Raw genomic sequence first — 11,442 nt, forward strand, 5'->3', positions numbered from 1 at the left:
CATTATAATATTATCAATAGATTAAGATTTCGTATATCAGTGTGAAAAACCTTAACGCATTTGTCCGTCGGTCTCTCTGTCTTCCTTCACAGTTCTGTTTTCAAGGAACTTTCTTCCACGTACAACCAAACTGTGGCTCCCTTTCACGGTACTTTTCAGCCCAATGCGACAATTTGAGCTAGTATCGGAAAACTATTTTTTTTTTTTTAATTATTGATCGAAGAACTTTACAACTTTATACTAGAGTAGATATATGCTATATTTGTATTGACTTTTCCCCATCAAACGTTGGATAAGACCATTTAAATAGAAGCAATATACCTATTTACTTTAAGAATAATTATAATGTTTCTTTGAATATAATGGTTCAAGTGGTCCAACTTGAACCTCGATTGGAGCACTACTGTCTCCATAATTGGAACATGGACTATGTTCTTATGATGCAGGATATAACACTATTGGTCCAATGTAGGAAATTCAATAATTTAAAGAAAATTTGGGAAAAAATTATTACCGCTAATTACCATGACGACGAACAAAATGAAAAAATCTTAATTATTGAGCTCTAGACTTTTTATTTGATTGAGTTACAATGAAATTAAATCGAATAACAAAATAAATCGAACTATCGAACATAAAACAAAACAAAACTTAACTTGTTTCATAATAAAATAAGAAACAAAACACAACTGACTCTATTCTTATGTGTCACCATTTCAGCTTCAACTTCTGATGTAAAGTCCGCTTCTGAACTTCTTTTATTTGTACACTACCTTTGGCTTTTTATTTAATATCTAACATCCTGCACAGGGGCGTGCATTGGTTCTCTGGCAAGGTAGGCACTATGGATCTAAATAGTCGTAGTTGAGGTTTGGAATATGCCGCTCAAGCGCTGATAGTAACCAAGTATGCGAGGGGACACACGGGGCAATTTTATTTCTAGAAACTTCGGTGGTCCAATAAATGCCTCGGTTCAATGATGGCAACTTTACCCTCGGTAGTAGAAGTAATACCGCATATTAAAAAAATTAAAAGCGCGGAGCGGGGAATTTTTTTAAAAATTTCCATCGACGATTCCTTCAATTCAATATTATATCTGTCACCGCGGCAATATGGTGTCGGCCTACATTCCATCATTACTATCACCAACTATTATAGTCATTGTAATTGAAACACTACCAATTTTTGTATGTTGTTAATTTTTGTGGCTTTTATAATATAGGTGAACATGTTTTTTTTTTATGAAAATAAGGGACGATACGAGCAGGCCGTTCAGCTGATGGTGATTGATACGTCTTGCTCATAACAATGCAGTGCCGCTCAGGATTCTTGACAAACCCGAAAAATTCTGAGCGGCACTACAATTCGTCACCTTGAGACATAAGAGGTTAAGTCTGATTTGCCCAGTAATTTCACTAGCTACGGCGCTTCAAACCGAAATACAATAATGTTTACACATTACTGCTTCACGGCAGAAATAGGCGCGTTGTGGTACCCATAATCTAGCCGGAATCCTGTGCAAAGGAGCCTCCACAGGTAAAAATGTATTGTCGCGAACTTCTTTTCTATATCTATGTGTGTGTTTTAGATACATAGTAGGTGCTCAGGCATAATGTAGCTTTCTAGTATGTATTGAAAGAATTTTCGAATTCGGTTTAGATCGTCCTCGACGGACAGACATACTTACAAAACTTTACATCTTTATGATATTAGTGTTAGGGCTAGGTTAGTTGATGCTATCCTAATTTAACTGCACGTTTAATTGCTCATAATATATCTTAATCATGATACAAATTTTATCACAATTTACGTAATCTTTGAAGAATCGACGATCCAAAACAGGACTCTATTAATATTAGACTAATAATTTTTATACATTGCACACTGAGTGAAAGCACGTAAATTAAGGCGACACTAAATGCTAGCGACCTTGAGCGATATGAGCTCACGGTAGGGTTTCCAATCCCGCGGCCTGTATACAATCTCGGCATTTGCGGGACTACCAAATTTCAATCCCGCGGGATCTCGGTATTTGCAGGATATTGAAAATATGCACATTTTAAAACAATGAATTTATCAACTCCACAGTTATTTACGTACATATTACTATTAAAATGAGATCAATCAAATTTTACTGTTTTTTTTTACAAAAAAAAACAATAACAAATTCTGAATAAAAAGCAAAACAAAACAAAACAAATCGTTTTCAAAAAATACACTACGCAAAATTACAAAATCAACCAAAAAAAACACATTTTAAACTGATAATTTATTACGTAATCATTAAGTTTTTCAGCTTTTAATATTAACTGAAAATGTTTGCGAAGGAACAACATTCCCAAGCTGTCGTCTTCCAAACTACTGCGTATTTTACTCTATTGCCAGGCCAGAAAATGCCCTTTCTGCTTCCACACTTGTGGGCGGTATTCCTTTTAAGGGCTTGAATGAAAGATTAATTCACGTACACACCCTTAAATTTTAATTCTATTCTAAAAGGATGTATCAATAAACATCACGAAAATACGAAACAGTTAATAACTGGAGTTATTAAGAATAATAATTCACGCAGATTATCCTATTTTACATCGCATGCACGCTTTTTTTCAGTCCCGCAAATCCCGCGCCCGTAATCCCGCATCTCGCGGGATTAGAAAATGGTGCGGGATCCCGCAATACCGAGATCGGAAAAAATTGCGGGATTGGAAGCCCTAGTACAAGGCTGCCGGCCCGCCATCTATGTAACAAAGCCAATATTTTCAAAATTCTTGCGTGGAAAACAGTTTACATGTTTACAATCCTCGTTATTCACTGCTAATCTGAATAAATTAACCTACACAAAAAAGTACAAGCTATAAGAATAACTTTTCTGAGAGAAGTACCAAAAAAAATGCGTCACGCCATGCCAAAAAACTTGTTTAATTTCAAAGAAAAGCGGTAGTTCATAAAGGCTCGGCAGTGTTAACTATAACCAACAGCAAGCATTAGCAACCTACAAATAAGACTTAAGGATATGTGTAACAGGATTAATTTCATAGCTCGAAATGCTATACTTTCACCATAAAACTTGTCTAAAAACGCCATGTTTGCGTGTTTTTGCTTACTCTTCGCCTTAAATATGTAGGTCAGCTAACTAAGGATCACGTGAAAACAAATATATGTATGTAACTATTTTACGAACTCCGAATACGGAAGGGTTCCATAGAGCATTGGAATTTTAAAAAGTAAGTTTTGTAGTTGCAGAAAAATATTATCAATGTTTATTGTAAACTTATTTAGTTAGCATTGTAATGCAATGTACAGTTCCTAATTAATAAGTTTTGATACTGTCAGCTGTTGTGGAGAAATACATTTCTGCTTTTTGTTGTTTTATAGTTCTAGGGACTATTAATACAGGTAATGAGATAGCTATGATTCATAAAAGGACTGCATTGCGTTTTTATTGTAAAAAAAATAAAAAATATTTTGGAAATTTTCAGTGCCAATAGTGCCCACCCACCTACAGCCCAGTAGCCCTGCTTCCTGAGCTAGAGGGCCCGGGTTCGAATCCCGGAAGGTGCAAACATTTATATGATGAATATGGATGTTAGTTTCTGAGTCATTTCAATTCTTGTATACATATATATAATCTTAATCTCGGAAACGCCTCCAACGATTTTCATAAAATTTAGTATACAGGGGCGATAAATCGATCTAGCTAGGTTTCAATTTAAAAAAATGTAGTTTTAACCGTGTTTTAATGGGACAGCTACAATTACATTAGAATACAAAGATAAATTTCGCCACTATATACAAGACTATAATAGCTCAGGTGGGACATTGGGTGATCCGGAAAGCAGAAGACCCCGGTTCGAATTTAGATGTCCTATTGTTTTTTTTTTCTTGAAGTATTGTACATGCTTAAACATCCGAGCAAGCTCGGTCGTCTGCATATTGTTTATAATATGAAATTATGTACGTTTTAGTAAATATATCGTATTAAATAAATCGTTGTCTTGCACCCATAGTACAGGCTATGCCTAGTTTGGGGAAAGATAATTTGTGTAAAAGAGTGTCAATATGATTTTCACTCAGGCGTGTGTAGCTCCGTGCTTTAGGTACGAAAACATACCAATTGTGGAATTTCCACAGCGTACTGCTTTTATTTCAATCAAGGGGACATATTTCCTTGATATTGTTTATTTGATCCTAATAATTTTTCTGACTTCCAATTCCATTCAGCTTAGTCTCACAGTCATGATTAAACCATGTTATTTTATATAAAAAAAAAGTGTAAGTATAGTATATTTATTACTAAAATAAATAATCGATTGGCCTGCAAAAAGGAAGTTCAAGGTGTTCAATAAGACATTGAATATGAGGCCTTAATAAATTATAAATGATGGTGAACGGTGCCCGCTCATGGGAGTATTAACACCTGCTAAATATGCCAGCACGGTTCAGTCTCACACATATTATATTGTTATGCTTAATTTTATACACGTCATTTAGAACGTAAATTAATAATAAATATGACTTCTATAAGGGAACGTAGGGCGTTGGCTGTCCGCTGTAATATGCTGGCTCGAAGGTTTGCGTGTTGTAGTGAACAAGTCAAAATAACTCTGTTTAAGGCTTATTGCCAATCATTTTACACGTGCAGCCTTTGGATCGGCTATACGCAGAGGGCATACAACGCGCTGCGAGTGCAATATAATGACGCGTTTAGGGTAGTGATGGGGCTGTCTAGGTTTTGTAGTGCATCCGGCATGTTTGCGGAGGCGCGCGTTGATGATTTTTACGCGATCATTAGAAAAAGATGCGTATCGTTAATGAACAGGCTCCAGGCTAGCCCCAACACTGTCCTAAGCGCGTTGGCATGCAGGTGGGACTCCCCACTGCTGAGGCATTGGATAGGTTTGCATGCGCCTCTAGCTAGGTGCAACTTATTGTGAAAATAACTAACCTTACTAACATAATTTTTAAGAAAAACTGTTACTAACTTAATAACTAATACTTATGGATGTATAATGTCCGAAATAAATGATTATTATTATTATACCGATGTTTAAACTACAATGGAGGTCAGCATCATGTGCTAATGTCTGTGGAGAATGTGGTTGACGATTTTTATGCTCTCTTTCAAGACATTTGAAGAGAATACACCAATAATAACTCAGCCTTGTATGGGTAATATTCATAATATAAATGATAAATCTAATATATAAAATTCTCATGTCGCGGTGTTTGTAGTTAAACTCCTTCGAAACGGCTTGACCGATTCTCATGAAATTTTGAGTGCATTTTGGGTAGGTCTGAGAAACGGAAAACATGTATTTTTCATCCCCCTAAATGTTAAGGGTGGTCCACGCCATTTTTATTTTTTATTTTTTTGACATGTTTTTTAAATTTGTTTGATTATGAGTCCGCATTAAAAAGTACACACAACTTCAAATTTTTACCTATCTACGATCAACAATTACTTTTGTATCGCGATATTAATATCAGCAATACAACGTCTGCTGGGTCAGCTAGTCTAATATATAAAATTCTCATGTCGCGGTGTTTGTAGTTAAACTCCTTCGAAACGGCTTGACCGATTCTCATAAAATTTTGAGTGCATATTGGGTAGGTCTGAGAATCGGACAACATCTATTTTTCATCTCCCTAAATGTTAAGGGTTGTCCAGGCCAATTTTTTTTTAATTTTTTGGATTTTTTTTTTTAAATTTGTTTGATTATGAGTCAGCATTAAAAAATACATACAACTTCAAATTTTTACCCATCTACGATCAACAGTTACTTTTGTATCGCGATTTTAATATCGGCAATACAATGTTTGCTGGGTCAGCTAGTTGAATATTAATAATTCTTTTTCCAATTAAAACCAAACACATTTATGTGCCAAACAAAATATATGTAAATTTTCTTAAATAAATAATGTTTAAGTAGTAAATTCCATGACACTAGAAATATGTCATTTTTCCATACAGCTCATTCGGTAGGCAGATTTCCTTAGAGAAGAATAAGCAAGAAACTCTATGGTTGCTCTTTTCAAAACAGAATGATATTAGAAGTTCTTATTTTCAGTTACATGCAGGTATGCCCCCGTTTGTTGTTATTGTACTTGCATAGTAACCAACATTAAAAACAAGCTGTTTCAAATGATTCGTTGCCACCAGTTACAGCACACAATTAAAAGTTAAAAAAGATAGAAACATTCTTTGTTTTTTTACACTAATCCATTTTAAAAAGGAATTGGAAATTATGAAACTAATGCTGAATTTTTTATCACAAACTAGTACCACAAATTATCAAGAACAAGTTCAGGTGCCATCTATTAGATGATTTCAAACATGATAATAATAGAATTTTGGTCTTTTGTACTCCTAAGGGAAAAACACACATGGAAAATGTTCTTTTTTTTTATCGATGGCACCTTTATATTTTGCCTGAAACGTTTCTCACAAATGTTTACTATTCATGCCGACATTGACAGCAATAGTAATTTTACTGAATTCGTGCCCATTTTTTATGTGTTCATAGCAAATAGAAATAAATATTCTTATGAAATTTTATTTTTTCTAATAAAATCGCAGATACTCCAGTGGAATCCAAATAAAGTTATGAACGAATTTGAGGAAGCCACAATAAAGGTTCTGTTATCATTCAATATCGCTATAGATGTTAAAGGTTGACTTTATCATTATTCTAACAGCCATTTTCGAAAAGCTACCAAACTGGGCATTTGATGAAAAGCCAAAAAAAGGAAAGAAATGGGAATAACAGTAGCAGAATAAACAAAAGAACAATTTGTTTTTGTGGCAATCTAGTGTTTCTCCCGCTAAATAACATCAAAGAAAATTATAAACAAAAGGAAATGTCCGAAAACAATGCATTAAATTAATTTAAAAAATATTTCTTCATGTTTTGGATGAAACCAGATTTACAAAAAGTATGGTGTGTTTATGATGATATCCACAATACAAATAATGTCCTAAAAGGCTGGATTCATAATATTAATACAAATGCCAATAAAAACACGACAAACTTATTGCAGCTCTTATATATTTAATATGATGATGCAAAATTAATGCAGTTTAGAACTAATCTTCTACAGAACTATGGGCAGAGATTACTTGTTTAAACATATATACAGCATCTTGGAATTTAGTTTCCATCCTTCTTTACAAATATGATTATTTTAAATCTATAATGAATCTGAATCATAAATGAAAAAATAAATATTTGTTGATTTTATTGAAGAAAAAAATTATAAAAACTATCCCCCTTATTCATAATAGTCTGCTAACTTAAAGCATAGCTAATTCTCACTCTGTCTTCTTCTATTGACCTTAGTCAGAATGAGAAAAAACACTCCTAAGCGGCTGTTTAAGTTAGCGGACTATTATGAATAAGGGGGTGTTTTTTAAAATTCAACATTAGTTCCATTATTTTTAAATTCCTTTTAAAATGGAACTAGTAATGTAAAAAAAATGTCAATAGTTGCATCATGGACTGTTAATGGCAACAAATCCTTCAAATAGCTGTTCTTAAAGCTGTGATGGCATGAGTTAGAATAGTATTTTGTATAGTGGACATAGTATTTTCTTTCATTAACAAGAGTGTTACACATTTAAATAAAACACTTTTAAAGGTTAGGTTTGTTACAATAAAACATGTTTAAATCCTTTAAAATTGTTTTGTTTGAATAAGTCAGTGGACATTTCAGACATTCCTCTGCCGTGTGGGCCGGCCATAAATAAGATACTGTAACAATTTGATGATTTTGTTTAATGTTGATGAATCATGAATATTTTTTTACACTAATAATTTATATTTTTTGGTTTACCAATGAATATTTATTTTAAAGGTACATAGCAGTTAAACTTGTAATGTACACTCAGCGGCACAATTAACCGGCCACCTTGATTTTTTACGATTTTGGTAAAAAAAATTATAACGTAGGTATATTGAAGTAAAATGAAAGATATTGTTTTTAATTATAACGTTTATTTATAAAAAAGTCTGAAAAATACTTTGACCGTAAATTAACAAATGTGATAAAATGGCTTAAAAATAAAAAATCTGCTGAATAAATGAATTCTAATAGTGCGTGTTTCCACCTCTAGCCCTCATGACTTCCATCAAACGGTTTGGCATGCTGTCGATGACATCTTTGATCTGTTGTTGTGGAATGTTCTGCCACTCCTCAATCACGGATTGTTTTAATTCATCTATGGTGGTTGGAGCTGGTATGCGGCTTCGAACACGTCTTTTTAAATTGTCCCATATGTGTTCAATAGGATTTAAATCTGGGCTCCGGGATGGCCATGTTAATTTTCGAATGCCGACGGTATCCAGGTACGCGGTAACAACTCTAGCAACGTGGTGGCGAGCGTTGTCCTGCATTAATAAAAAATCTTCGCCAATAAATGGAGCAAATGGCATTACATGAGGTTCCAACACTTCTATTACATACCTCTGAGCATTTATTCCACCTCTTTCGAAGATAACCAAGTCGGTGCGTGCTTCGTAAGTAATGCCGCCCCATATCATGATAGAGCCACCTTGGTAACCTACTGTTTCCACAACAGTACATGGTGCAAACCTTTCATTCTTGCGTCTGTATACACGCTGGCGACCGTCAGGAACGTGCAAGCATATTCTTGTCTCGTCAGTAAACATAAAATTCTTCCATTGTTCCATATTCCATTCGGCGTACTCTCTTGAAAAACGAAGTCTTTCTCTCCGGTGGCCTACGAGCAATTGTGGCGCTCGAGATGGTCGAAAAGCTCCAAGGGCATTCTCTCCTAGTCTTCTTCTCACTGTTCTTTCACTCACTTGAACATTGCGAACCTCACGAAGTTGGATTCGTGCCTCAACAGCTGTAGTGAACCGATTTCTTAGAACATTGGTCACAAGAAATCGGTCGTCACGAGCGGAGGTGCATCTTTTTCGGCCCTGTCCTGGTCTTCGCTCATAAGAGCCAGTTTCCCGAAACCGTTTCACTGCATCCCTTAAGGTGGTACGTGCGACACCAAGCTTCCGCGCCACGTAACGCTGACTAAACCCTTCGTCGATAAGAGCGACGGCTCTCGCCACTGAATTAGCATCAAGTGGCATGTTTGTGATGTCCAAACACTAGCTTTAAGTTACGAAACCAAAACAAACTCAAATTGTTTACTTTTAATGCCACTGAAGCAATGTAAGCAGTATGGCAAGGATAAAGATAATGAGATGAAGTTCGATATTTATCCTATTCACAACTTACGCGTAAAAAAATACAAAGTAAAGTGGGTAGTTTGACATTTTTTCGTCACTACATTTCTTTCACACTTGACTTATTTATGCCCAATAACTTACAACTGCGATAACATCAAAATTTGTCACTTTAAAAGGGTGGGCGGTTAATTGTGCCGCTGAGTGTATTTTACTTATAAACAAAAATAATTATTTTTGATAATAAATCATTATTAAGCTCCAATTATGTGAGAAGAGGGTACAGGGGCTTTTTATTATATGACAGATTTTATATGATGAGACAGACCAAATTCAGACCAAAACACAATAATTGTAACACATTACTGTTCACTGCAGAAAAAGGTGCTATTATGGTACCCATATACTAGCCGGCATCCTGTGCAAAGGAGCCTCCCACTGGTGGCTCCCAGTCTGCACAAAAATGTAATGATGAGGTAGCATCAACAAAATGATGTTCGTAATGGTGTCAGATGAAAATGAAATCAATTTAATAATTCAGTAGGCTTCCACTCTCTATAAATTTACAGTACAAACCATTCAGTCAACCAATTGGTTGGCTCAGAGTACTGAATGCTCCTTGGTCAGGAAATAATCATAACATATCGTAAACAAGTCGTGGATTTCTATCAAATCTGTGGTTCTAATGTGGTACCTGAAAGTTTGAGTTTAAAGCTATTTATGGGTTTTTGGAAGATGAGTAATAATATCTAACATTATTTTATATGGACTTTTAGACACTTTTGTGTACCTAAGTCTATAATATTCACTTTGGTTGACTAAAAATAGCTAGTGTATGAATAAGATCACAAATGTAACAAAAATTTTCTAAGGTAACATGATATTGGATAAGCATTTTCTTTACCACTTGGCTTTCTCAATTGGGAAATCTAGATCACTCACAACATACTCTGAAAGATTTACATATTTTAATATCAACATTTATGACAACTCCTTTCTTGTGTCTATGTTTAATTTTAGAGTGCCTAGATGCCCACGTAAACCTGTGAACTTATTTGAAAAACCTTCTTGCAGAACTATTTTGGGGATCAATTCACCTGTGTCGCGATTATGCAAAATTATAAACGATTATAAATGCTTAGACCCATTCAGTGGTATGTTGCTGAGATTTCGCAAAAATGTATTGTAAATAAATAATTTATAAGTATTCTTGATTTGTTTAATATGTTTATCTTGACTTGTTTAGTAGATTTTGTTAATTTGTTAATTTCATTACATTATAGAATGGTTGTTTTATAACTTATACTTATTTTATGTAAATATTTTAACACATAATTTAGCATGCAGTATTCACCTTAAAAGGTAATGCATTTAGTAATAAGACCCTTGTAAATTAGCATAATAATTATAAATGTATTATTGTAATTACCACTGGTGAATCTAAATAAATAAAAAAAAAGAGTAACAGATCAATCAATCGGAAAATTTGTGTCATAAGGTTTGTGTAATTCTTAAAAATATTAAATTGTTATAATTTGTGAATTACTCATAAAATATTTAGTAAGTTATGGAATGAAGTATTAGTTAAAGTATTGTAGGTAAAAGGTTCTATTAATACTATTTACACTGCTTGTAAAAGATGCAAAGAGCAATAAAGACCAGAAGCTATGGTGAAGAATGACTTATCATTATCTTGTTTTGATTTCTTTATTACCTTAATTTAATGAAATATTTGGCATTACTAAAACATGAATGAAGCAGTCTCTATTTTTGCAATCTAAAAATAGATGTTCTTGCAAAACAATCTCTTATATGTAAGGTAAGAGTAGGTACTACAAGTTGTTGTAATGAAAAATTATTGTAAGCTTGCAAAACTCAAAGTATAACATAGACAATAATCACGCAATTTTAAAACAAACAAAACAAAATAATTACATTTACTAATTATCAAGTGCACTTACTTTCTTCCCTGAAGACTGTAGACACTATTATGATTTGTTTTCAGTGACAGATTCGACTGACAAAAGCACATTCGTTTCTAGATTTTCAATAACAACGCGAGCAATTTGATTCGGACAGGTATTTAAAGTAATATTATATGAAAAAATCTAAATGACTAAACGTCCACAACTCTTAAATTTCAGTTTTCACTGTAATAAAATATTTTAATAATCTATTTTCATTACGCGATCATATTCACGAGAAAGTAAATATTACCTACATTTTTACAGGTAGGTACCTACTC

General features: G+C 33.9%; 1 protein-coding gene across 1 annotated transcript in view; it reads right to left on the reverse strand.

Moving 5' to 3' along the window:
- Positions 1-11,442, reverse strand: part of LOC126973077 (probable phospholipid-transporting ATPase IM) — a 144,373-nt gene extending 132,931 nt beyond the window's left edge. Inside the window, exon 1 of the mRNA XM_050820203.1 lies at positions 11,159-11,442. The gene's annotated coding sequence lies outside the window, so the exon portion shown is untranslated. The remainder of the gene's footprint in view (positions 1-11,158) is intronic.

This window comes from Leptidea sinapis, chromosome 28 (genome assembly GCF_905404315.1).
Source record: "Leptidea sinapis chromosome 28, ilLepSina1.1, whole genome shotgun sequence".
Taxonomy (NCBI): Eukaryota; Metazoa; Arthropoda; class Insecta; order Lepidoptera; family Pieridae; genus Leptidea; species Leptidea sinapis.